The 25,876-nt window shown below is 36.1% G+C and overlaps 1 long non-coding RNA gene across 1 annotated transcript in view; it reads left to right on the top strand.

Moving 5' to 3' along the window:
* Positions 1 to 25,876, top strand: part of LOC123928423 — a 63,455-nt gene that overhangs the window by 12,945 nt on the left and 24,634 nt on the right. Inside the window, exon 2 of the long non-coding RNA XR_006815696.1 lies at positions 22,791 to 22,939. This is a non-coding gene — a long non-coding RNA (uncharacterized LOC123928423). The remainder of the gene's footprint in view (positions 1 to 22,790; positions 22,940 to 25,876) is intronic.

The following is a 25,876-nucleotide window of genomic DNA, read 5'->3' on the forward strand; positions in this document are numbered from 1 at the left end:
ATCTACTTTGTGAAATAATATTATTTTCACACAGAAAAGGGCCTTAGAGGTTACTTGTAGACAAAGAAACTGAGCCCTGAAAAGAGAAGTGAGCCATCCAAATTCATGGAGTAAATTATCTAGCATAAGAGAGAATTCTTTCCATTTCTCAGGTGTCTCTCTAAAAATGATTGGATAAAAGAAAACATAGAGATGAAAGTACAACATTTCCATTTGCTTAATAACATTCGTTCTGATAAAAGCCCTGCTACAGATAAAGCTGAGTCAATTTGTTTTAATAAGAAGCATCAAACCTGCTACAGAAGCACTTAACCCCTTTGTTATGCAGCTTCTCATTTGTGAACCGTCTCACACATACCCTCTATATCCCATGACACTGGGATCTTTATTAAGTGCTTACTGCCAGTAAGTCATAGTGCTATGTAGAATGCATCTAATTCTCATTAAAACTTCTATGATGTAAGTCCCATTATTCCTTTTTTGGAAATGAAGAAATTTAGAAAGAGGGTGGCTAAGTGTTAAGTCCATGCTGCCGCAATGCCTGTATGGTAGACTAGCATTTGGACCCAAAGACCAGACACTTCACCTGTGCACCTAACTGCTTTTCTTCATGGCGTTTCTTCTATTACTGTCCTAAAATATGGGATAATAGGTGGTGGTAGTGGGGGGGGGGGACATCAGTGTAATAAAGCCTTTTATAAATGCAAGATGGTAATAATTCGAGAAAGGATGCCTGCCCAATCTCACATTATCGTGGGTAATCAGTTCTTAGATGTGCAGGTCAAATCTTTCTAATGAATTCCATTATAAGGAAGATGGAGACAGAACATACATAAGCACCATGGAAAAGCCCATTTATTTTACTTGTTTATTTAAGATTCCTATATACTGAGTTCTCTTGAAAATCATTATAATAGGGTTTGACCTGTGTGGATAATACACCTTTTATTGTCATGCCAATTGTATTTGTTTTATGAAATCAATTTGTTCTCAGTCATATTTCCCTATGGCTCATCAGTTTCCTGTTTTTATCTCCTTTACCTCATCAACATATTATATTGTGCTATTCCATCTAAATAGCAGTAATGCTTCAAAAAAGTGTATATCAGTATTGGTTGCAAATTTAAAAAAAATTAATCCCATAGCATTTTAGTAAATGCACTGAACTCAGCTTTAAGATAATTTACAGTAACAACGAAGTCCACCTGTAATGGCCTCTATCCAAATGAATGCAGCCACCAGTGGTCCTTATGAAAGGACAAAATTATACCCACAGATGTGCTATCAAGTTGTTACAGTGTGGCCATTTCATAATCAATCTATAATGTTTACTGAATGTTAGCTCTAGAGAAGATATTGGACATCAACATTGTTAATGTTCTCATGGTTTTAAAAAGAAAATCTGTAAACAATCTCAATCTTGGACCAGGGTTAATGGAGTCTGTCGAGAAATAAAAATATGTACTTAGAAATTCTAAAACCTCACACCTCTCAATTTTTTTCTGGTATTTTCTAAAATTTATGTAAACAACTAAAATCTGATTTGGTTGGAGGCTTGGTTGGACTCACAAGACTTTCTCTCTCGTGATTTCTTAAGTGTTATTCAACTGGATGTTTCTAGATGTGAAACTCTGACTCAAATCAACTTCTCTTCTTGGAGAAGAAATGTCAGTCATTGCCCGAAATTTTTTTTTTTTTTTTTTTTTTTTTTGCTTCTCAGCTTTCTTTAAAAAAAAAACAAAAACAACAAAAAACACAGTTCTTGATTTCATGGCAGGTAGTGAAACTCATTACAGAAACTCATTCATTCCACAAACAGCAGTAAAACATCTTTTTAAATATACTATATCTAAAAGAATTCTTACATTATGCATTTTCATCCACTGAAAATATCTTTGAAGGTATTCACTATTTTAAACATGTATCTAGGGGCACCTGGGTGGCTCAGTGGGTTAAGCCTCTGCTTTCAGCTCAGGTCATGATCTCAGGGTCCTGGGATCGAGCCCCGCATCCGGCTCTCTGCTCAGCAGGAAGTCTGCTTCCCTCTCTCTCTCTGCCTGCCTCTCTGCCTACCTGTGACCTCTCTGTCAAATAAATAAATAAAATCTTAAAAAAAAAAAAAAAGCATGTATCTAGTGTGCCTATGTACAATCTCAGCCTACTGGGGTAAAACTTGTTAGAGGTCAAGAATAATAGCAAGGGACTGGAAGCTAGTTTGGCAGTTTCCTACTGCAGATAGGAACACTGCAGATAGGAAACTGCCAAACTAGCTTCCAGTCCCTTGCTATTATGCTAGTTTGGCAGTTTCCTATCTGCAGTGTTGCTCTTAATTCTGAGAAATTCTATAATAAATTTGAAATTGTCTTCTAAATCTATGTTGACCATTCTAAAGAAGTTCCATTATTTATCTCTGAAAAGTAACTACTCTAACCAGTCTTTCAAATGTTATTGCAAAAAGTCATTTAAAAAAACCCTTATTAGAAAGCTTTATATTTAAATACTTGTTCTTAATTTGCATTAGTTTTCTCTTAAAACTTCATAAGTGATCTTGAAATCATTCAATAGGACATTCATGTATTATCATGAATTTGTTACCATATACATGAAGAGTAAAGTTAAACTAACATGATGTCCCTAAAGAGACAAAAGAGATGTTCACCAAATTACATAGATTCTGGTCACAGGGAGAAAAAGGTAGAGACTGGATCCTGGGCTACTTTAATTCAATGCCTATTTATGGAGCTCTTGTTTATTCTCAATACTGGCCTATGCAGGTGGGAAGATATAAAAAACATGAGAAAAACTTATTCTCCATCCTCAAAGTGTTCATAACCATGTTGATTCAAAATAAAATAAAAGCAATCAAAGTAATTAACTTTTACTCAAAATACAGGGTGAAGTTAAAAGACAACCCTCTTTTCTACCTGACTGTAGAATTTACGACAAAAATCTTAGATTTGAGGGTAGCAACTCCTAAGTATGCAGGATCCAAAGTAAGCAGAAATGTCAAGGAATTATATTTTCAAAATTATCTTAATTTCAATAATTTTAAATAATTGATCTTCATAATAAAGACCAGCAGAAATATAAGCTCAGAATTATAAAAGTAAACATTGGATTATATACCATATAATTTTTGGATAGTCTGTTCTTTGATTCCTATAATATCTTAAAATGGGAATTCATGGATTAATCAAATGTATCAGTTTATTTTAAGAAAAAATAGATCTGTATTAATGTTTCTTGTTTCATGTAATTTAAAGGAGTATTTTTAATCAGGTAATTACCACTTGTTTTGATACTGCACAGAAAAGTGCTATCAAGTCATTATTGGTTGACTATAATCACATTCTCTCCAATCTGAGAGCATGTACATGAAAGGAAACACCAAGCATGATACCTTCAGTGTGATCAAATAAGTAGCTACTGCTGTAGGACATTTGTTCCAATAAATCTACAAGCATTTGGAAGAACTCGGATACATTTCAGAAAACACTTGGGATCTTAACATTCATTCCTGTCATTCTCTTTGTTCCAGTGTTCATATCCATCAAACCAATGATATCATTGAGAATGTAGATGGCACAGCATTAGCACAGTTAGCATGCATTGACCGCACGTTCTGGGTCAACTCAGTCCTACCAGTCACTGCCTCAAGAATCTTCAGAATGAAAGCTGCCCTATTCTTGGGTCTTCCATGTGTGATTCCAATATAATCTTTTCAGCAGACCTGGGAACCAAAAATGTAGTGATCTCAAAATCATTTCAAAGCAGTAGAATTGATGGAATACCATCATGCTTCTGGAGTTAGATGGAAACAAAATACTCCAATTAAACTGCAATTTCTGGAATAATTTGGAGTCTCATAGCAAGAGTAGCTCATGGGATCATTGATTTTACAGCCATAGTCCAACTGACAGGTGAGTTCTTGCCACTTGTCACCTTGAAATTTGGGCCTTTGTTTCTTAGATTCTTTATCTTACCAGTGAATTCTCATTTAATTCTGTCCCATTCATCAATGTCACCATGATGATCTTTCTACTCCTTTCTTTGTGCAGGGCAAATGAAAAGAGGCTTATTTTGACTTTGACTCATTCACAATAAACCTTAAGGATATTTGAGCCAGATGACAGAAGCATACTTCCCAGAAATTGCCATAACATCATCAGGGATTTCATTCATTCTGGAGATGATCTGGAGGGATACGTGCCACATGGAACTGCTAAAAAGAGTTTCAAAGTTATGATAATTTGCAAGACAACATAGAATAGTTTTATGAAGAAGACAAAATTTCAGGGAGATAATAAGGGAACATACCGTGAAAACGAAAATGGGGCCAAGGGACACCATGACCAGGGAATCAAGATGAACCTTGCGAGGCATTCAGAAACAATAGTCATGTTTCTAGTTTGGTCATAGAGACTCAGGTGTGCAGTGCTACCTCCAAAGAGACTCCAGGTGTCCTGAATGGTAGCCCCTGGCATTCTGTTCGTCTCATTTTTGTGGAAGCCACACCTCCTTGTAGGATTCCCAGCAGCTATGAAAACAGCTACCATGGGGCTCGCTCAGGAGTGCCCTTTCTTTCTCCTGACTCAGCTCATTATCTGAGTAAGCCTGTCCAGACGAATATTGTTCTTTATAAGCCACCCCTGAAGTGTTGACCGTGACACACATGTAGTCTCAGATTATGTCCTTTAGAATACTACTGTATCTCTTTGTCCCCAATACAGCCAGTTCCAAGAATCTTGACTAATTCGTCATAGTTTTTGGTTAAACATTATGATGCTAGAGTAGCATCCAACTGCTATTGAAACCCCTACAGTTCCAGTTGCTAAGAAAGTAACTGAAAAGAGAGATTTTTACTTAGCTCTTGGTTTTAATAGGTTTTCTCATTGGAGAGAAATGCCACCTCTAAATTAACGGGAACACCCAAGGAAAGAATAAAGAAATCATAATACAGTAGCAGGGCAGTCATCGACCTCTATGTTGGCTCCTTGTAATGTCTAAAAGGAATAAAGAATTAAAAGGTTTGTAATGGTAGTGCATGTCAGTTCCACAAAATAGCACAATTTGTGGTCAAACAAAAAAGAAAATTACTAAAGCTATTGCTTTGTTTTGGGTCAAATTTATATACTCTAATAGAGTGAAGGAAGTTATAATACAGGTGTTTGCCATCAAAAGTCTTCATCTGTTTTCATTTCCTTTGACTTATCCTAATATAGGTACAAAACATCATTTCACCTCAGAGAAAATTAAGCGTCAGGACAACTAATTGAAGAAACTGAGTTAAATTTTCAAAGAGAAAAATAAGAATATCAAATTAGGTTCTATTACCCACACACAATTCTGAGTCACAATTAAAAACACAAAGGAATTAAAGTATCAGTATGAAATATAGGTAAATGTGTGTTGGTGCTGCTTCATTTCATGCAGAAGACAAGGATTTGTTTGTTTCAAACAGTGTTTTCATCATCTGGATTCTTGAGGCACTCAATAAATAGCACCCATCTTCCTTGCTCAAGTTCTGAAATAAAAAATAAGGTGGAGACAGGATATCACCTTTATTTCTGCTGCAGCTTATCATTTTGAAGTATATGGCTTACACTTTTGAGCGTGCTGAAAATTGTGGTATGGAGACGGTCATCCACGAGTATACCCATTCCGCAGGTGGGCCAGTTCTGCAGGGATAGAAACGGAGAGAATGAAAGAGAGAAACACACCCACACCCACACCCCCACAAATGGGTATATGCTAGCTCACATGCACAGTTTTCCCTACAAACTTTCCAATTAAATGCCTGTCTGGAGTAGAATGAAGAAGAGTGAAGAGTATTTTGCTAGTTTGCCAGTGGAGTCACTTCACATGAAAAATCAGGAACAGGAGAAGGGACTTTTCCCCATAAAGATATGCATAAAAGAAATAAACGGTAGTGGAATATACAGTAGAAAAAATAGCAAAATACAGCTCTAGAGTAAAAGAAAAAACCCATCTTTGATGCTTTATCTAAGTTAATATTCAGATACGGGTTCCAAATTGTAAAGAGTAAAGCAAAGTGATCCTTCACCCAAGCCATCCCCCCCAAAATTGCTTCTCAACCTCTGTCCACCATTCTACCAACCATTTAACTCTGGTTTCACCAACAAATTAAACATGTCCTTTTAAATGAAGGACAGTGTTTCTAAATGTTTCTAAAATGACTCCTTCTAAAACCACCTCAACTACCTAATACTTAAAATAACAGGGCATGGCAAATAACTAGAAAAAAATATTTCATCATATGAAAAAGTTTTGTTATCTGAGATTCATATTTGATGAAATTCTTCCACAAATACTTAAAATTGTAATGGGATGGGAAAGAAGACATCTCTAGACAAGTCATTTCACCATGTAGTATTAATTAATTTTTGCAGATAATTGGAAACAATTTTGCCCAAAATGTTGATGGAGGTGTGGAATTCTCTCCTATTTCTCCCCCACTATCTTCTATTCTCAGCCCTTCCACTGATATCAACCCTTTGCCTCCTGGGGCAGCTAACAGCAGGATGCATAGCAGAAATAACCTTCAAAGTTGCTTCTTTTCATCCCAGACATTCTAGAGATGTCATAGTGACTACTGGGGTAGTCAGTCCTGCGTGTGGGAATAATTCGAGTACAAAGGTGAAGCCAATGCATCCAATAGATCTCTACTGACCTAATTCTAAAATAATTCTAAAGGGGAGTCTGTGACAGGATTTGACAAGGAATTACATGGCAAAACCTACCTGAAGAGGCTGGTTGGTATTCAGATAGCCATCTTCAAGACACTCAACCTCCCTGTAGCGGTCGATGTTCTCCCTAGAAATAGAACCAATAGGATGTGTCTGTGCACTTGCGTACCTGTGTATGTGTGTGAGTGTGTGTAGACATTAAAAAAGAGAGAGACACAGAGAGAGAAAGATTGATTTTAACAAGTTGCTCATGCAACTGAGGAGGCTGCCAAGTCCGAACTCTAATACAGGCCAGGAGGCTGGAGACCCAGGGAAGAGTAGCAGTTTGGATCTGAAGGCAGTTCGCTCTAGCATTCCCACAGAACACCTTGGGTTTACAGAAGCATTTACTCAATATACCCGTTGGGAGTACTCTGTTCTGGGAATCCCATGTAGCTCATTCGTGAACACATGGTTCCTTCCCACAGCCGTGAAGTGCTTGCTACGTATCAGGCAATCAGGGGTCATTTGGTCACAAACGGAAAGAATGGCAGGTTCAGATTTGCATGTTAGAAGGATCACTCAGGCATCCGTTCGGATGAGGTAACATTTTATGTGCCAAAAAATTAAATCATGATCCAAGCATGAACTATAACTTGTGTTTTTTCCCCAGACGGTTTACTCTCGAAACAAAACACTAAAACATGGAGCCATTTGTTTCCCCCTTTATTTCGTCCTCATTTACACATTTGGAGCACATGCTTAAGTCAGTGTAGGTAGTTTCAGGCTAAATATAATTTTATTCTTGAAAGTGTAAAAAGCGAATGCAGCCCCATAAGGAAGAACTCCAGGTGGTTAATCCTAAGAACTTGCGCCTGGACACTAAGGGGCTGATGGTGGCTCGGCTCTGCGTTGCTCAATATCCGCTTTGTACCGGAACAGTAACATTTTTCATTTGAAAATGATGCTGTACAAGGTGTAAGGTGCTTTCAGATGTGGAAAATGCACAATGCTGACATTCTAACTGGAAGTACTATTCCCTTCCTTTGCCACATATTTGCTGGTAATGCAACAGATCGTGAAAGCTATAGTGAAATTATAAATTGCGCATAGAAGATAAAACATTCACTCTCACTAGAAGTACAAAAATGGAAGAATAGTATTACCCTAAGGTTTCTCAGGAGGTGTGCCATGTTTATAATCACTGCTTGCACAAAACATGAAAACCGTCTCAATGTGCATATGTAGGCTTGCATTGTGCTGCATAAGCAAAGATCTGATCGTGTTAACACACTTACAATGTGACCTAATGCATATGGCACGTTTCCCAATTACACTGGTTTAAAAATTTATGTAATTTTTTCTTCAAGTGCTCAAAGCTAGATATGAGTACATTACCTGTGATAATATAGGATTATGACTTAACGAATTTTCTAATCCATTGAGGTCATTGAAAATTTCTTTTTGTTTCAAAATACAAAGCTAGGGAAAACAATGGAATTTTTAGTTTTTTTTAAATGCCAATTTTCAAGTGTATACACAAGTGCATTTAAATGTAAGCCTTACTATGTTTTAGAGTTAGTATATTCTTATACAGAGAACTTAAGTGTATAAACAGTCATAGCCCAAGGTTTCCCATCATTATGTGAACCTATTGTTTTGTTTTCCATATACCTCCCTAGTTTGCCTATGTTATTTCCTCCTATTGAAATGATTTTTCCCTACTCTTCTCCAAATGTCCAAATGTAGCCCAACTCACCACCTTCTCCAGTACACCTCCCTATCACTGCTGGGCTTAATCTCTTTCTTTAAACCCTGATAGCCTTTCAGCTCTATCATTTTCAGGGTATGTAACACTTTGTTCCTTGTGTCATTGTCTTTGCATCCTTAGAAGACCAGTCCTTGAAGGCAGGATCCCAATCACTCAGCAGAGTACTCTTAATGTAGTACGTGCAAAGTGAGTATTTGTTGAAATACTGAATGGATGGGTAAGGACTTAGAAAAACCCCTGCAAAAATCCAAGAATTGGCTGTAAGAATGCAATATCTCTAGCAATTTTAAGAGTCCTAAATTTTCTCTGTCCAAATTGTAATAAGCAGATGGTCCCAATTTTCTTTATAAGTTGAATACAAAAACGTTGGGACTTGAGGGAATCAGATAGGAGTTGTAAGATTTTATCAAATAAATCACATTTCCTTTAATTCCCATGACTTTACGAATCTGTGACCAATAAATGGCCAGCACTGAAGACAATGGTTACTTTTACAGATTTTAATGAGACCATAAGTATTAATCATTATAAATACAGACAAAGAGCTCATCAAAGAATACACCTGGAGAAATAAAATGAACCACATAGAGAGATACCATTGTTAAGATTAGAAGAGGTGACTGGAATAGAAGAAAAAGATGGAATCTTAAGAGATTTAATGGCTTAGATACCTCTAAGACTGATTGCTATCCATTCATTCAGTTATTCAACACATATTTATTGAGTACCTATATTTTAAGGCTGAAACTCTTCTAATTGCTGAAAAGACCAGAGTAAACACATTCTCTGCTTACAGTAAATACATCTATAAAATCAGTAAGGTGGCAGGCAGTAAGTGGGATATGAAATTTTATATAAGAGCTGTCAGGGAAGACCGCTGTGATAAGGTAATACTTGAGCTAACTTGTTGAATGAAATGGTGGTGGGAGCAAAATGGATATTCAAAGAAAGCTTTGCAGACCAGGGCACTGCAAGAGCGAATGCCCTGGGGCAAGAATGTGATTAAGATGCTTCAGGAAGAATAAGGAGACCATTAGAGTTAAAACCCAGTGAACAAGGAAACAGTTGCAGGAGATACTGTGTGGGTGTGGGATGGGGAGACCTCATAGGGCTCTTGCAGGACATGGTTACCATTTGGGATTTTATTCTGAGCGAAAAGGGAATTTATTGGAGAGTATGAGAGGTGGACTTTATGTGATTTGGCTCTAACCCTAAAAGGACCACTCTGTCTTCTGTGTGATGAGCGTGTTAGGCTAGGTTGGTGGTAATGGATAAGGGTGAAGCATGGAGACCAGTTAGGACATGATGGCCATAATCCAGGCAAGAGAGGCAGGTGCCTTGTATTAGGATGGTAGCAGTGGAGGTAATGAGGATTTGGGATGTATTTTAAGATAGAACCTATATCAAATTATTCGTTCAGGTTTATACTGAGTAGGGTTCTACCACATGTCAATGAAAGAAAAGTCTCTATTCCAAGAGACCCCATGGTACCATGTTTATTGTGGCCATTATTTTCCCACTTACTCTTTGGGGAGAGCTCACCTGTTAGACTTAATCCCAGTCTTCAAAGAAGCCTGGATGACATGCTTTGTGTCAGAAGTGAAGCCAGGGGCTCCTGGGTGGCTCGGTGGATTAAGCTTCTGCCTTCGGCTCAGGTCAAGATCTCAGCGTCCTGGGATCGAGTCCCGCATCGGGCAGGGTCTCTGCTTGGCAGGGAGCCTGCTTCTTCCTCCTCTCTCTCCACCTGCCTCTCTGCCTCCTTGTGATCTCTCTCTGTCAAATAAATAAATAAATTCTTAAAAGAGAAAAGAAGTGAAGCCAGATCCCAGCTCTCCAAAGCTACTGTTCTGACTGTATTCCAATTTCCGATTTCCCAATTTTCTTCTGCATACCCAAGAAGAGTTTTGATCTAAAGGGCCATGTGTAAAGTATTTTTAGCAGTAGGAAATATTCTGAATATTGACTGCATGGTTCGCTTCATTAAAAAACAGTAGCATATTCTTTTCAAAAGATTATTGTATTGGATTTTTTATCAGCACTTTGCATTTTGTAGGCTCAAAACCATGATGCAATAATTCATATTTGAGTGATTTTTAACAGGCACTCAATGTGGAGGAATGCTTACATTTGATTAGTGATATTTTCTTTGTTGTCTTGTTTTCAAATATGTGTGTTTAAAATTTAAATGTTATTGAAAGCAGACCTGAAGATATCACATAGCAAACTATTTTTTAAAAAAAGGAAAAGTGTAAGTTTCTTTCTGGTCTTGACTATTGATGTAGATTTTATTGTGTAATGTTAGCCAACGACCTATTTATTTTAATTCTGAGACATTTCTCAATCATTTCTGCATTTACTTAAAAATATTAACTAATCAGATAACAGGTTTTATTGTAATGATAGTATTGTGCTAGACAATACTTTTTTACTGACCATTAGGGTTCTACCTCATTCTTTTTTTCCTGTTTTTGAATAGGAGTTGAAGTATTCTTAGAGAGTCTTAGCTGCTATTATATTTAGACTGCTAGAGCATGATGCAAATGTCCATATTTTAATCAGGAAATATGGACATTGACATTTTTAAAAAAGTCTTCCCCCTCACATTCTTGTGAGTCATTTTTCCTCCACAAGATTCTTTTCTGCATATTTCTACTAGACCCACACCTGACTCAAATAAACTCTCAGCCTCTTGAGTCAAGCATTCATTTCTCTCTTTTCTCCATCCTCCTCCTCTGAAAACTCAAATAGAATTTAATGCATTGTGTATCTATTGATGGTCCCTAAAACACTTGATATTCGGGCCCAAAGATGGGAAGAATAACAGAGAATTGGACACAGCCCTTGCTTTCTGAAGACTTGGCTCCTAAATAATCATTTTAAATGATCTAAGGAAAATCTTGCTATTTGCCTTCAGAAGCTAGGTAATTGATATCTGGTGACTCCTACCAGTTGCTTATTCTTAAAGAAAAAAAAAAAAAGGAGCATTTTGTCCAGTGTCCAAAGAGAATTTTTAACATTTTTCTGTCCCATCAAAGGTAAGTTTCATCATCTCTTTTAAGGTATTTTCCCTTTGGATCCCTCTTTTTATTTTATTCCTCAATGTTGTGCTAACCCTTGATCATAGGAGAATTTGCAGATGTAAGTAAGATAGCTGAAGAGCTTAAGAAACAGGAAACATCAACCATCTTCTACCAGGGTTACTCATCCCAAGCAGAATTACTGGACTAAGGATATTTTAAAATACAGAAAGAAACAGAGTTTGTTTAAGCATGGAGAGTCACCAGGGCATTCAAGATGGCACTCTATATTGGTTACGTAGAGTATCTTGGTCAGATGGTGTCTAAAGCCCCTTCCAATGAAGATCTTACACGTTCCCATACAGATCTTAAGGGGAACAAGTGATTTTTCCTGGCTTAGAAGATGCTATAATGGTTGCATGTGGATACACTATAAGTAGGATAGAATAATTTATCTTCTCAGAGTCACTGATGCTCAACCCTATCTTTCTAAAAATTGGATTGATTGAAAGCAAGGCTTGCTTAAACCCTGATTGCATATTTTAGATATTTTCAAAAGATTATGTAAGAGTAGAAATTGGAGTGTATTATCCTCTGTGCCTTCTATTTAATGTTCTGTTCTGTTTTCAATGAGCATACTAAATATGATGAAAGAGTATAATGAAATAGCTATTTGGTAGTTTTGTTAGGTTCCAGGGCCCCAAATTTTCTAATCCCATTAACAAAAAAATACATTGCCCCTCAAAGCCACAAATATCTCAAATATTTAAGTTTATGAAACTAATAATTAGCATTAGAAATATTTTCTCATAGAGACTTACAACATAACCAAGTCATTTTTCTTGAAATTATGCATGGAAATTTAGTAACATAATATAAAAAATAAAGAAGTTTTCTTTTTATACTATGTTGACAATAAATTTCATAATCTACAGTGTTAGCTTTGTAAGAGCTAATTATAAAAAATATTGTTGCGTTATGTATAACTGTGTGTTTGCTGAAAGAAAAATAAAAGTTGAATGGTTTTGCTTAAAAAACATTGTTAAGGGAAGAATTTTTATTATCTGAAATAATTTAAAGTCATGTAGCAAGTTTGGCTTGATCGGTATAGGATGTCAGAATTTATAAGAGAAAGTGCCAGACTTACCAAAAAGAGAAGAAAATCTGTGGTTTTCCTGTTCAATACATTTTTTCCCGAGACGTGTAAATGGCTTTGATTCTTTTCCCACCTTGTGAAATGGGGAAACCAATGAAAAATATAGGGGCTGCCAAATAAAAGGGTGCACACCCTGCTTATATGAGCAATAAATATTTATTTAGGGAATGAAAAAAAAAAAAAAAACCCAGAAACAAGCAGAGCTGATTTGTGTCCCATTCTCTATGTACAATTTGACATGCCTATTTATCACACTTCAATAAAAGTGACCTGAAAACTTAAGGGATATTGTATCCTGTGCAGAATGGAAATGTAGACTTGAACAACATCGGTCCCTAAAAGTTGCGCACACATTGTTCTAGTTCCCTTTCATGGAGTATTTATGTACCATGTTTTAAAAGTTTCAATAAGCCTTTTATCTGGAAGCAAATAAAGTTCAACAAAATTCATGGTGCATACTTAGGCTTTCTAAGTAATCTATAAGAAAATTCATAGGTTCTTGAAACATCAGGAATTCTCTTTAAGCAGTATCAGTCGAATTTTTTATTTAAATTTTTAAAATGCAAATTACACTTTCAAGTTATTTTTGTTCTTAAATATCCACAGATGTTGTAAAGCAGAACTAAATCAGTTTCTGAATGTATTATGGATGAAATATATTATACCTGTTACGCTACCAAGGTATACTTTATGCTTTTTTTTTTTTTTACTTTTTACCTTTTTTTTTTACTCTAAATTACAATTTACAAACACAATTTCCTCTCTAGCAAAACAAATTTGGTTTTCCTTGAAGGAGTACTAGGTGTAACTGGTAGGAAAAGAAAAAAGAAAGAAGAAGAATATCAATTAAATGGCATAATAGTTCGCCGTTTGCTTTTATCTTAAGGCAAAAAGCTAAAAAGCTTGATTTTATATTTTAAGCATGTTCTATTGTTTATTACAGAAGAATCAGCATTCTTGGTATTTATAGACCGTGTGCACGTCCAGTCCTGACCTGTATTTATTCTACAAATAAAATTTTAATTGTTGCTTCAATGTAAGTGCCATCACAAACATCATTTTGTTCATGCTCCGACTTTTAAAGACAGCTCTTCAGTCTTAATAGTTTCTGCTGCTAGCACATTATTAACAAAATAACATGTTTGCTTTCCATAGGTTTGGCGCATATTGCAGGGTGCATGTTTAGGAAGACAACAGCAATAGGAAATATGTCGAGGTGTGCTACTTCAAGCACACAAAAATGCAAGACAAAAAGAGATCCAGAGACCTGGCTGAAGCTTGGAAGAATTTTCTTGTTTGAGAAGTATGGAATAGTTTGAGAGTTTTGTTTGATGATAACAATGAGGCTGAAGAGGGAACAGCGAGGGGTGTTGTTGAAACTGCTAAATCCTCTGTTAGAGAACTGTACCAACACCCCAACTGTTCCCTATCTCTTCAGCCAACAGTGTGAATAGAAATTGCCTAGCTCACACCTGACAGTCACAGCAGAAATTTCCTAGCTCCTATTGGAAACTTGCTGTGTACCGGGTGGACCACAGGAGATATTAAAGCTGTTAGAAGGCCAGAGTCACCAAGCAGTCAAGAAATATTTTTGACACCTTCCATCATATCCATGTCTTATCTCTTTGAAATACCTTTTAGAGAAAATTTACAAAGGACTACATATATAAATAAATACATACATAAGTAAAAAGAAAAAGGGGAAAGACTGAAGTCAGGAGGTAGATTTTCAGTGTTTCCTGAGGCAGGTTCCTAAAAAGCAAATAAAAGCTAGAAAACAGTGCGACAGAGAAGCCATCAAACATACATTTATATGATGAACAAACAGAAGAGGGAAATTCACATACCATGCACAAGCCACTTGAACCAAAAGATGTTACTATTAGAACATTTACACAAGTCTGTCTTTGCTTTATCTACTTTAGCTCTTTGATCAAAATATTGCTCCAAGCCCAGTATAATATTGAGGTTCATATCCATAATATTTTTTTCCCTCTAAATCGCCATTTCCAGGAAATGAAATTTTAGTTAGTCCTTTCCTATATAAGCAAGATGATTTACTGACTGTGGCAATTATGTGCTGAGCTCATTCTTATTCTCTTATTAAATACAAATTTTCCCCATCAGCTTCATCTAAAAACTAGGACATAGAACTCTGATGGAGTCAAAGAAAGAAAGGGAAAGTTATTCTTGTCAGGCACTGATAATTCTATTCAACCTAACCAACCTGAGAAATAGGTGTAACCAAATCTTGGGTGGCTCTGGGATCATTTCTTTGAACAATGTAACTCATATCATCCATATGATCTTTAGGAAGAACCATTTCCAAGAACAACTTTAAATGTTGTGACATGAATGTGTACGATAATGAATTTGCCTGCGAACATGATTATTTTTATCGTCATTGTTTCCATAAAAATTTATGGTTAATAATTAGAATTTTGTAGTTTATACTTAAAAGTCTTCCATGATGATCCTTACCTAAGAATTTTGGGAAATATTTTATATTTTTCAAAGCATCAACTTGCAAATGGCATAACCTAGTACAAACCTGCTTGGCTTTACTTTTCTTTCTCTAAGGATCTAACAAAAGAGAACTGCAATGGCATGTCTTGTAATTTAGGATTTTTTAAATTTATGGTTTTTTTTTTTTTTTTACGCAAAGTATCCTAAATGACTGGCATACTTCTAATAATTAACGTGTGTAGTCCACCCTATACGTAACAAAAATCCAAATAAATATGCTTTAAATTTAATCATTTTAAATTTGTACCCACTTTTCTTGCTTTCTACAAACTTATTACATTTTATAGCTTAGAAATATCTTACTTGCCCTTGCAATGAACAGTGCTTTGATAACTGTTTCAATTCATTTTTTCTTTAAATTCAAGATATTCATTTTGCAGTTTTCAAATTCCACAATGAATATAAGATTGTGGAGACAGAATGTGGCATACTTACTTTTCGTCATTCTTGTATTTACAAAATATGAAAATTCATTTATTTTAATTGACCCAATCAACTCTGAGTATAACAGCTCTGCTTTAAATTTCTATTTACTGCAGATTTTGTTAAGAAAAAGTTAATTTTAGTTCCTAGTTCAGTTACATGGGTGTGTATTACACATGGGGAAACACCTCTGACCCTGGTACACAGGGCACTTGCCATTCTCATTTTTCTAGTGTTAAATTGTCACTCACTGGGTGCTTACCAGGAAAGCACATAACTCTGGCTATGTAACACAGTTTAGGTTTCTTTTTATTACACTAGAATAGTCAAAATACATCCTTTAATTTGCATTATAGTATTCATAAAAACACTTCCTCACTTTTGCCATCATTCTTTATTTTCCTATTTATCTTGCAAAATCAGATAATAAACATTTAATAAAGCTAAATTTTGCATTCAACAGCTCTTGGATAATTCCCTTTAAAATGTGATAAAACATTGTCACTTAAAGGATCGCCATCTATACCTAAAAATTAACTGCAAATTAAGTGGCTAATGCTGTTAAAAAAAGAAAAAAAGAAACTCAAAGTGATTTCAATGTTTCTAAGAAGCAGGGAAACCACATATCACATCAGTTTGCTGCTCTCAAGGTCAGTACTAAGATCACAGAGTCCCCACTGTATGATACAATTGGAAGATAAAGACACATTACTTCCCTGGGAAGCTTTGTCGGAAGCTTCAAGCACAAGTGGGTCAAGTTCCCAGTGATCCTTTGCGCCTGTCTAATTAATGACTGTTGCATTTGATTTGCCTGGGAGTTTATGATGATTCCTCCCTCCCACCCCAAATAAAACAACCTTGCACACACCAAAATTATCCTGTTAGGTGTTCTCATTTCCAGAAGTTTGCAGAGAGAAGAGCCTTTAAAAATCTCATTTTTTTTTTAATTATCTTTCTTCACGTGTACTTGATCGTCTAGAAAATCTGTATTCCAAGAAATGATGTTTTTTCTGCCTAAGTGGTAAACATACAAATAACGTGAGATCACTTCAAATACTAATCAGTGGGAGAAATGATTACACTCTTCAAGCATGTGTTTAAATGGTCAGAATTCACCTTGAAATGTAAAATTAATGATCATTTACTCTGGAGTTTTATGTGAGTATTGCATAAGTGCGTGGAAATGGAGCCACTCAACTGTACAATGCTGCATTGTTTCATTTCCCATGTTTCTGTGTATATGTTACTGTTTCAGTTTCATTTGTCAGCAAGTGTCTGTTTACCCTGCTTCCTGTTATTAATTATGGGAAACAGGTTTTCTTGAAATATATTAGAGACTCTTTTAACTCTTGTCCAGACACTTCAAGGCAAGATATTGATGATTCCTTTAATGTCTGTACAAAGCCGGAAACTGAGTTAAAATACATTGTTGTCTCACACAGCTTACAAGTTCTTATCTCTCACAGGAAAAAAAAAAAAAAAAAAAAAAAAAGGAGGCAGAAATAATTAAAAAAAAAAAATCACAGCAGCTTCTATTTCTATTACTAGACACCAAAATAATAGAGTTGGATACTTTCTTCATCGGCCACAGCAATTAACTAACATATCACAATGTGAATTCTGAACTCAAAAATGTTTCAAAGATCAACTCAAATAGTAAAGTGCTAGAAGACAATGGGCTATATTCTAATGTAAGTGTATCCACAAAGAGACAAAAATACCAACCTTATTATTGGTGCATTACAAAGCTTTTTATATAGAAACATATGGTCAGTGCATCCAGCTCTCTGTCTTTGAAATAGGAGGAAATATACTTGCATGCATTAAAATCATAAAGGAGCCAAACATCTGGAAGTTTTAGAAGAAAAGCAAAATAGTTATGGGAGGAAGGTCCAGATTAAAAAATGCAGATGTTTAATTGGGCTGTCAGTTATGTTATGAGGAAATAAGGGCAGAAATAACCAGAAGCCACTGGTGGAAAATTAAAATAGTTTCGTGAACCCTTGCCAAGCTAAAAGCAATGAAATCGGTAACATAATATGGACAGGGGCATTCTCAACTGAGATCTGAAAATGTTACCATGTGCAATTTTATAAATTAGCCATTTCCAAAAAATCTTTTTCATTAAAGCACAATAAAAAGTTTTTCAGCCTCTCCTCTCTCTCTTCGGTCATTAACATCGGGCAGTTATTCGGAGTTTGGCTTTCATCAATGACAAGCTCTCCCCCCACCCTCCTCACCCAGTTTCTAAGACCCTCTAATAGTGCTGAGTGGCCAGAAATTACAGATGCAAGGAAAGCTGACAAATGCCTGCCAGGCCCCTCCCCCATTGCCTGGATAGTCAAAGCCCCCGCCAGAACATGCCTGAGAGCAGCGCACCAAGAGACAAAGGCACAAAGATTCCATTTTCTCAGGGAAAATAGATTTCATGTGTAAAACACTAGTGAGAAAAAATTGAAAGCTGACACATATGTGCAATTTTAGAGAGGCAGGGCTGAATATTTCAAGAAGATTGAAATTGCATTTGATTGCATCAAAGCCTAACAAATGTTGTTTAACCTAAAAGTCTTTTCAGTCTGTAAAAAGACATTCAGTGGCAAGATATTTTATTTTTTTTTTAAGCACATGGTTAAAAAGAAAAAAGAATCTTGAGCTCAGTGGAGAGATGTTGATTACATACTACTGTTGCATAAAGAATTAACACTGGCTCACATCACAGGGTCTACAAAATAAAGGGGGAAAGTTAAAAAAAAAAACACCAACCCTATTGAATCAAAGGGTTCAGAAAGATAATATTAAATCCTTATGAGTATGTTTCCTATAAAAAGAATCCCCTCCCAGCAGCCCCAGGGTATCATTACTGGAGAGGCAGCGAGTGGTTTATTAGAGATTCAAACCTTGGCATCTGAGCCTTGCCAGGCATGCAAGTTTTAGCTTGTGAGCTCAGGGCCCTTGGCTTGCACAGTCCCTTCTGGCATCTAACAGTGAGGGCCGTCTGGTTGGTCTCCACACGCCAGGCAGTGTGTGGGTGCAAAGGCTCAGACTACGAGACAAAGGAAGATCGTCATTTGCTATGGAAGGTCATGCTTCATGCTTTCCTTCCTACCTAAATTCATATATGCCAGCAAAACATTTAGGGACGATAGGAGAAATATGTGAAAAAGGAAGGCATACAAATGAATCAGGGAATTGATCTATAACATATCTTCGAGTGATATAAATAAATATACAGAGAGAAAGGGCGAAAGAAAGGAGAGAGAGAAAGAGGGAGAGAGAAAGTTAGAAATTTTGACTTAAAATGATCTTTTCATTGAAGGGAAGGAAGAAGCTTTTCCCTCCTGACTTCTTAGATTTTTAACTTTGGTGGATGGTTTTTTGGTTTGTTTTTTGTTTTTACTTTTTAATTTTAATTATTTATTTGACAGAGATAGACACAGTGAGAGAAGGAACACAAGCAGGGGGAATGGGAGAGGAGGAAGCAGGCTTCCTGCTGAGCAAGGAGCATGATGCAGGGCTCTATCCCAGGGCCCTGGGATCATGACCTGAGCCGAAGGCAGATGCTGCACAACTGAGCCACCCAGGCGCCCCATTTGGTGGGTGTTTGTGTTTCTTTAACTTCATACACCATGCAAAGCTAATTCAGTTGTATATGAAAATAAACTGTGAGGTCACTTTTATTTATTTAAAAAAATTATTTAAGTATAATTAACATACAATACCCTATTAGTTTCAGGTGTATGTCATAGTGGTTTGATATTTTTATGCATTATGAAATGATCCCCACAATAAGTTTAGTTACCATCTGTCACCACAGAAGATCATTACAATATTATTGACTATGTTCCTTATGCTGTACATGACATCCCCATGACTTATTTATTTTGTAACTGTAAATTTGTATCTCTTAATCCCAGCCACCTATTTTGCGAACCTCCTAAACCCTACTTACTCTGCTAACCAACAGCTTATTTCCTGTATTAATGAGTCCGTTTCTGTTTTACTTTGTTTTGTTTTTTTAGATCCACATGTAAGTGAAATCATACAGTATTTGTTTTTCTCTGTCTGACTTATTTCAGCTAGCATAATATCCTGAAGGTCCATCCACGTTGTCTCAAATGCAAGATTTCATTTGTTTTCATGGCCAAGTAATATTTCTTTGTAGATATATAGTACGTCTTTATCTGTTCATCTGTGGATGGGCACAGACTGCTTCCATATCTTGACTATTGTAAATAATGCTGCGATGAACAAAGGGGTACATCTCTTCGAATTGGTGCTTTTATTTCCTTCAATACTTACCCAGGAATGGAATTGCTGGATCATATATAATTCTGTTTTCCATTTTTTAAAAAAGATTTTATTTATTTATGGACAGACAGAGATCACAAGTAGGCAGAGAGGCAGGCAGAGAGAGAAAGGGGGAAGCAGGCTCCCTGCTGAGCAGAGAGGGGCTCGATCCCAGGACCCTGAGATCATGACTTGAGCTGCGGGCAGAGGCTTTAACCCACTGAGCCACCCAGGCACCCCTGTTTTCCATTTTTTGAGGAATCGCCATACTGTGGCTACACCAATTGACATTCTCACTAGTGCGGATTTCCTTTACTCCACTCCTCGTCAACACTTGCTATCTTTTTCTTCTTCATGATAGCCATTCTGACAGGTGTGAGATGATATCTCATTGTGGTTTTGATTTGCATTTCCCTGATTATTAGTGACGGTGAGCATTTTTTTTTCATGTGTCTGTTGTGCATCTGTTTGTCTTCTTTGGAAAATGTCTATTCAGATCTGGCCTTTTTAAAATCAGGTTGTAGAGTTTTTTGTTTTTTTTTTAAATATTAAGTTGTACACATTCTTTATAATTTTGATATTAATCTTTTATCAGATGTATGTTTTTCTCCCATTCGGTAGGTTGCCTTTTGTTTTTTTTGATGTTTTCCTTAGATTTGCAAAAAACATTTTAGTTTGATGTAATCTCATTTGTTTATTTTAGCTTTTGTTGCCCTTTCCTGAGGAGACTGCCCCCTCTCAAATATTTCTGTGACCAAAGAGCTCACTGACTATGTTTTCTTCTTTCTCAAACTGAGCCTGTTTACATTCGCTCCAAATCCTTTCAATAGGATGCTGTTCTTAATAGGTGGGTTCAATATTTGCAGAATATTTGGAATGGGTTTAATATATGTTGAAATGTGTTGGACCATTAACAGGTTAAACTGTAATTAATAGTAGCTGTCAGGGGTTAGAGACCAAGAAAATGCACTGGGCATATTTTAATTTAAAAAAATTACAATAAAATTTTTAAAAATTGAGAACACATTCTGTACTATGTCACTCCCTTTCAAGTTCCTGCAGTTCTTAAATTCCTTTAGTCAATAGGAATATCAGAGAGAGAAAGACAAGAAACTAACAACGTTCTTCATAACCTTATAAGAGGCGACTGAGAGGAAAAATGAGAATATTAGGTAAATCCTATGACCTCTCAAATGTTTTACACAAACTCTATTTCCACAACAATATTCATGTCAGGAAACATTCTAGCTGCCCCTCCCAATCTAATCAAAATATTATACAGCATTTTGAACAAGATAGTCATACCATTAATTAATAAAACGACTATTTCAATTAGGTTATTAAAAATAACCTGAATGTTCAAAGCCTTTATCTATTTGCTATCAAAAGGGAGTGTTTCATATATCTGAGAGTTGGGAGCATAATTACACGTATTCAGCCACTGTAAGTTTAGTGAGTCTCAGAGCTTCAGTTTTCCTTCATGTAATATGAGGAATTTTGTCATTCATAGGAAATTTGGGGGGAGGGGATTAATCCACAAAGGCAGTGTTGGCTTCCAAAATGCTAACATACATGTGTGCACAGTGGGAAGAGAGTGTAAAACTTCTTCTGTGTTTTAAAAGTTTAAAGTTTAGTAGGAAGAGCAACCCCATGTCATTAATGGAGAAAGGAAGTCTCTGGAGAATTCAGTAAAATAAATCAAGCAAAAGCTACGTAATCACCACACCACGGTCCGGTTCCTTGATGCATTTGTACACATTTTCCAATGTTTCTGTAACTTTGAATCTGATGCTCTGCGATCTCAAATTTCTTCAAGTATATGTGACATATTGACATTCACTTTCTCCCCCGTTAGTCATGTGTCTGCTAAGCTAATGTGCACAGCGCAGCGGAGTGAGCCCCAGTGAATCGAGGTCATGTCCCGAAGTCCACCCAGAAAATAAGTTCCCTTAGGCCCCGCCCCTCACTGCCAAGTCCACTGCCTTGGCCTCGGAGGACTTGAGAGCCGCAGTGGAGGGTGTGTGAGGACTTCCGTACACTTTCTCGTTCCAACCAACAGGGTGGTTCCTGCCTCTTCAGTCATGCTTCCTCGGCAGCCCCTAGAGCATCGCCTCAGGTGCCGAAGCACAGAGAAGAAAATTATGAAAAGAAAGCTTATTGTTATATGGTCTATATTGAGGAAAATATTGATAATCTTTTAAAATATATGTATCCTCGAAGAGAGAACATGTATGTCTGACCTAAGAAGATCAACAAACTTACAGAGTCTAAAAAGTGTTTCTTACAGTAATTTTTAAACCAAATGCCAAGATTCCCTAGTTTAAGGGTAAAAAGGAAAATAATACTGTGATTGTCTTCATTTAACCTAATTGAAAGGGAGAAAACCACATCGATTAGTCACATTCAATATTTTCTTTTTTGAAAATTCAACTGCTATCATAGACTAGGATAATGATACAGCGATAACATTATGTTATTTAGATAAATGAGTCTCTATAGAGAAATTAGATGATGAAAAACAAAGCAAATATATTAATATGTCTGATAATAAAATCTATTTATCTATCAACTGTAATAATGGTAGGTAGTATTTTAAAACCTTTTTAAACACGGGAAGTACGTCCAAAGGAAAATGAATCCTTATAACTAATTAACATTGCAAAGGTAGCCAAAGCTATCTGCTTAATCTTTTCAGAGGTTTCTGGTTGTTACTTGACAAGACATTTTACGGTGGGGAAACCCAGACAATGTTTTCTAGGGCCAAATTTGTAGCCCTAGAACAGGAAAAAATTAGGACACGAGATGAGGCAGATCTCTACAGAGTGTTGGATTGGAAAACATCCCTGTAAGAGGACAAAAATCAGTTGTGGCTAATTTGCTTAGCGTGGCCTGAGTTTCATTTAATATCTTTTTGTTTCATACAGGGATCTTGGGAAAATTTGCAACGAATCCATAAAGGAAACTGAAAGCAGTTTGATCTTCATCTTTAGTGACAGTCCCACAAAAGTTGAAGAAATATGTTATGTCTCCGAAGAAGAGTACAGTTGTGCCCTAAAATTAAAACACGATTAAGGTATGACATTTCTTTTAATTCAGTTGCAATGCTTTGTTCTTTCCATTACAGATAATTTCTTCTTTTTTTTCCTCAGTCTCTCTCTTCCTTTTCTTCCTCTCATTAGCAAATTGTCTTTTATAATTGATGTTGTTTACTGTCCTTTCATCAAATAAATGCCACATCACTTAGGCGAGCCATCTGACAGGGCACCTAAATACACATTAGAAGGTACTGGGAGCCATGAGTCGCTTTGACCGCCTCATCAGGGAAGTTATAATAAGCATCTTGATGCCACTGAGTGCAATGCCGTATTCAAATAATAGCCTTCATCTTTACCCTCTTTAAATATAAAAGTAAACCTTGAAATCTTTGAAGGACCTAACCAAACAACACACACATGAAAATAGACTAGTGAGCCTTTGGGGGGAAAATTCCTTACGTGAAATCTGTAAAGAATCTTAGCAGTTTTTCAAGAAAGACCTCTAGGTAAATGACGGCTGTGAAGGAGACACATGTCCATCTCAATTTTATGAGGATCCTTATTGTGGGCCCTCTATGCCATTTTTGCTCCCAGCAGGATTTTTCTTTTCTCGTCAAGTTTTCAGGGCTATCTACTGTTCTCTGTGTGTAAAGCATATTTAGTGGTCCCACAAAGCTGCACTAATTAAAAACAAAAACAAAAACGCGCGCGCACACACACACACACACACACACCACCACCACCAACAACAACAACAATAAAAAACAACCAAAAAACTTTGTCAAGTGGTCAGACAGACTGGAACTAGAGGATTATAGGTAAGAGGGATAAAATGAAGGGTTGGAAGCTATAATTTCTATTTCTGTGGTGGCAACCACATCAGCTGTTGGAGTCAGGCAGTTTAAAGAATATGGCTACTTAAGCATAGAGTCTGGGAAGAAGACACTTCAAAATATAACAGTAAGTCAGGCCTCTAGTCGTAAAGGTACACTAAATGATGGGCATCCCTTGCTGGGTCCCTTTCCTGATTGTCCCAGCATCCCTCTTTCTCACACGGATGTCTTCTGCTTCCATTTGATTCCCTCCTTGTCTTTGACAAAGCCATCTATTACTATATATATATATATTTAAACCTTATATTTTAACCCTAGTTGCTTGGCCTCTGACTACCATCACATGTTCTGTGCTCCTAGAAAACAGAAAACATGTTTTAAAAGGAGACACTGTGGGGCGCCTGGGTGGCTCAGTGGGTTAAAACCTCTGCCTTTGGCTCAGGTCATGATCTCAGGGTCCTGGGATCGAGCCCCGCATCGGGCTCTCTGCTCCTCGGGGAGCCTGCTTCCTTCTCTGCCTGCCTCTCTGCCTACTTGTGATCTCTGTCTGTCAAATAAATGAATAAAACCATAAAAAAAATAAATAAAAGGAGACACTGCATCTCAAAGGGCTTCTCATTTGGCTGAGAATTGTTCATTCTTGAACAAGATCTGTCGATTTTCAGAAATAGCCCCTCCCTGGAAATGGTTTTAAAGAATGTGTATGTACATATGGGTGTCAGGCAGTCAAATTTGTAGATGGAGTAATTTGAAGAATGAATTATAATATTATAGTGACAGGATTGCTTATAAAATGATGAGAAATATAGATGTCTGTCTAGTCTACATAATATTCACTACGATCTTGGGAATTTCATTCCATAATTTGGCCTTATATTTTTATTGGAATTAACAGAATCAGAGGGTTGGTAGAAAGCATAGAAATTTTATAATACAGCTCTCGTATTGAAATGAAGAAAATGAAGCCCAGAAAATAATCTATTCCAAGTCATTCTGCTTGTCTATAAATGCTGTTGGTTTAATTTTAGTTTTGCATATATTTAGGCAAAGAAAATATTTTCCCAGAAACTAGTTACAAATGTTTGAGAAGAGATATAATCATTAAAATATGTATGTAGTAAAATATAACTATTATTCAATAGTGGATAATATATATTGAAGTTGCCTGGGGGTTTTATTCATCTAGGAAAACTTACTTTCATTGTTAATATATCCTCTGATCTCTATATATGTATAATATGTAAAACAGCTCAAATTATCTATATAAATGCACTTTATTTTTGTATACAAATACAACCCACTTTTGACTTTTTTTGTGTTATGATTATATATTACTCACAGTTCTGTAGTTTTAACCAGAACAAAAAGGATTGCCCAAAGAAAAGAAGGTGAGTTATTTCATAAGTTGGGTTGGAAATTCAGAAATTCTTTTTCCATTACCAACATTGTGTTCTTTTAAAAAATAAGGCAAACTCTTATTTTTTCATTTATGAGTATTTCCATAAGAACTGACAGAAATGGGGGTGGGGAGGAAATCCACAGTATATACACAGCTAGACCCTATTATTAGAAGCAATTGGGTGGCATCCTATAGGAAATGTAGTTTGCTCTTGAAGATGGAATAGGCTTAACGTTAAAAAAAAAAAAAAACAAGATATTACACATACCAAAAAATGTGTTTATAAAACAAAGCTTTTAAATTTTTAATTATACCTCTAAGCTGGTTTTCTAGTTTTTCTAGGATATGAAGGCATTCAAAAAAGAAAGAAAGAAGAAGAAAAAGAAAGAAATATTTACTCAGATGAGTGTTGGGAACATCACATAGAAATATTTGTGGTGATGTTACTGGAAATGAGTATTTTTTGTAAAGTAAACAAGTAGAATGGCTGAGCTTTAAAAAGCCTGCCACACTGCCTTAAGGTTAAAAATGCAAGTCTAGATATCTCTAAGAAATTGTAATTTGTTTAACTTTTTAGTTCTAAGCATTTTCTGATGCAAGTATTAAAAGATGGCTATGTCTTCAGTTAAAAATGAACATTTTGATGAAGTAGTAATACTTAGGTTGTTTTCACTTTCCATAATTAAATACTACTTGCTACTTATTCAGGACATACGTTTCAGTCCCAAATCATTGAGGACACA

Source organism: Meles meles, chromosome 17, assembly GCF_922984935.1.
Source record: "Meles meles chromosome 17, mMelMel3.1 paternal haplotype, whole genome shotgun sequence".
Classification (NCBI taxonomy): domain Eukaryota; kingdom Metazoa; phylum Chordata; class Mammalia; order Carnivora; family Mustelidae; genus Meles; species Meles meles.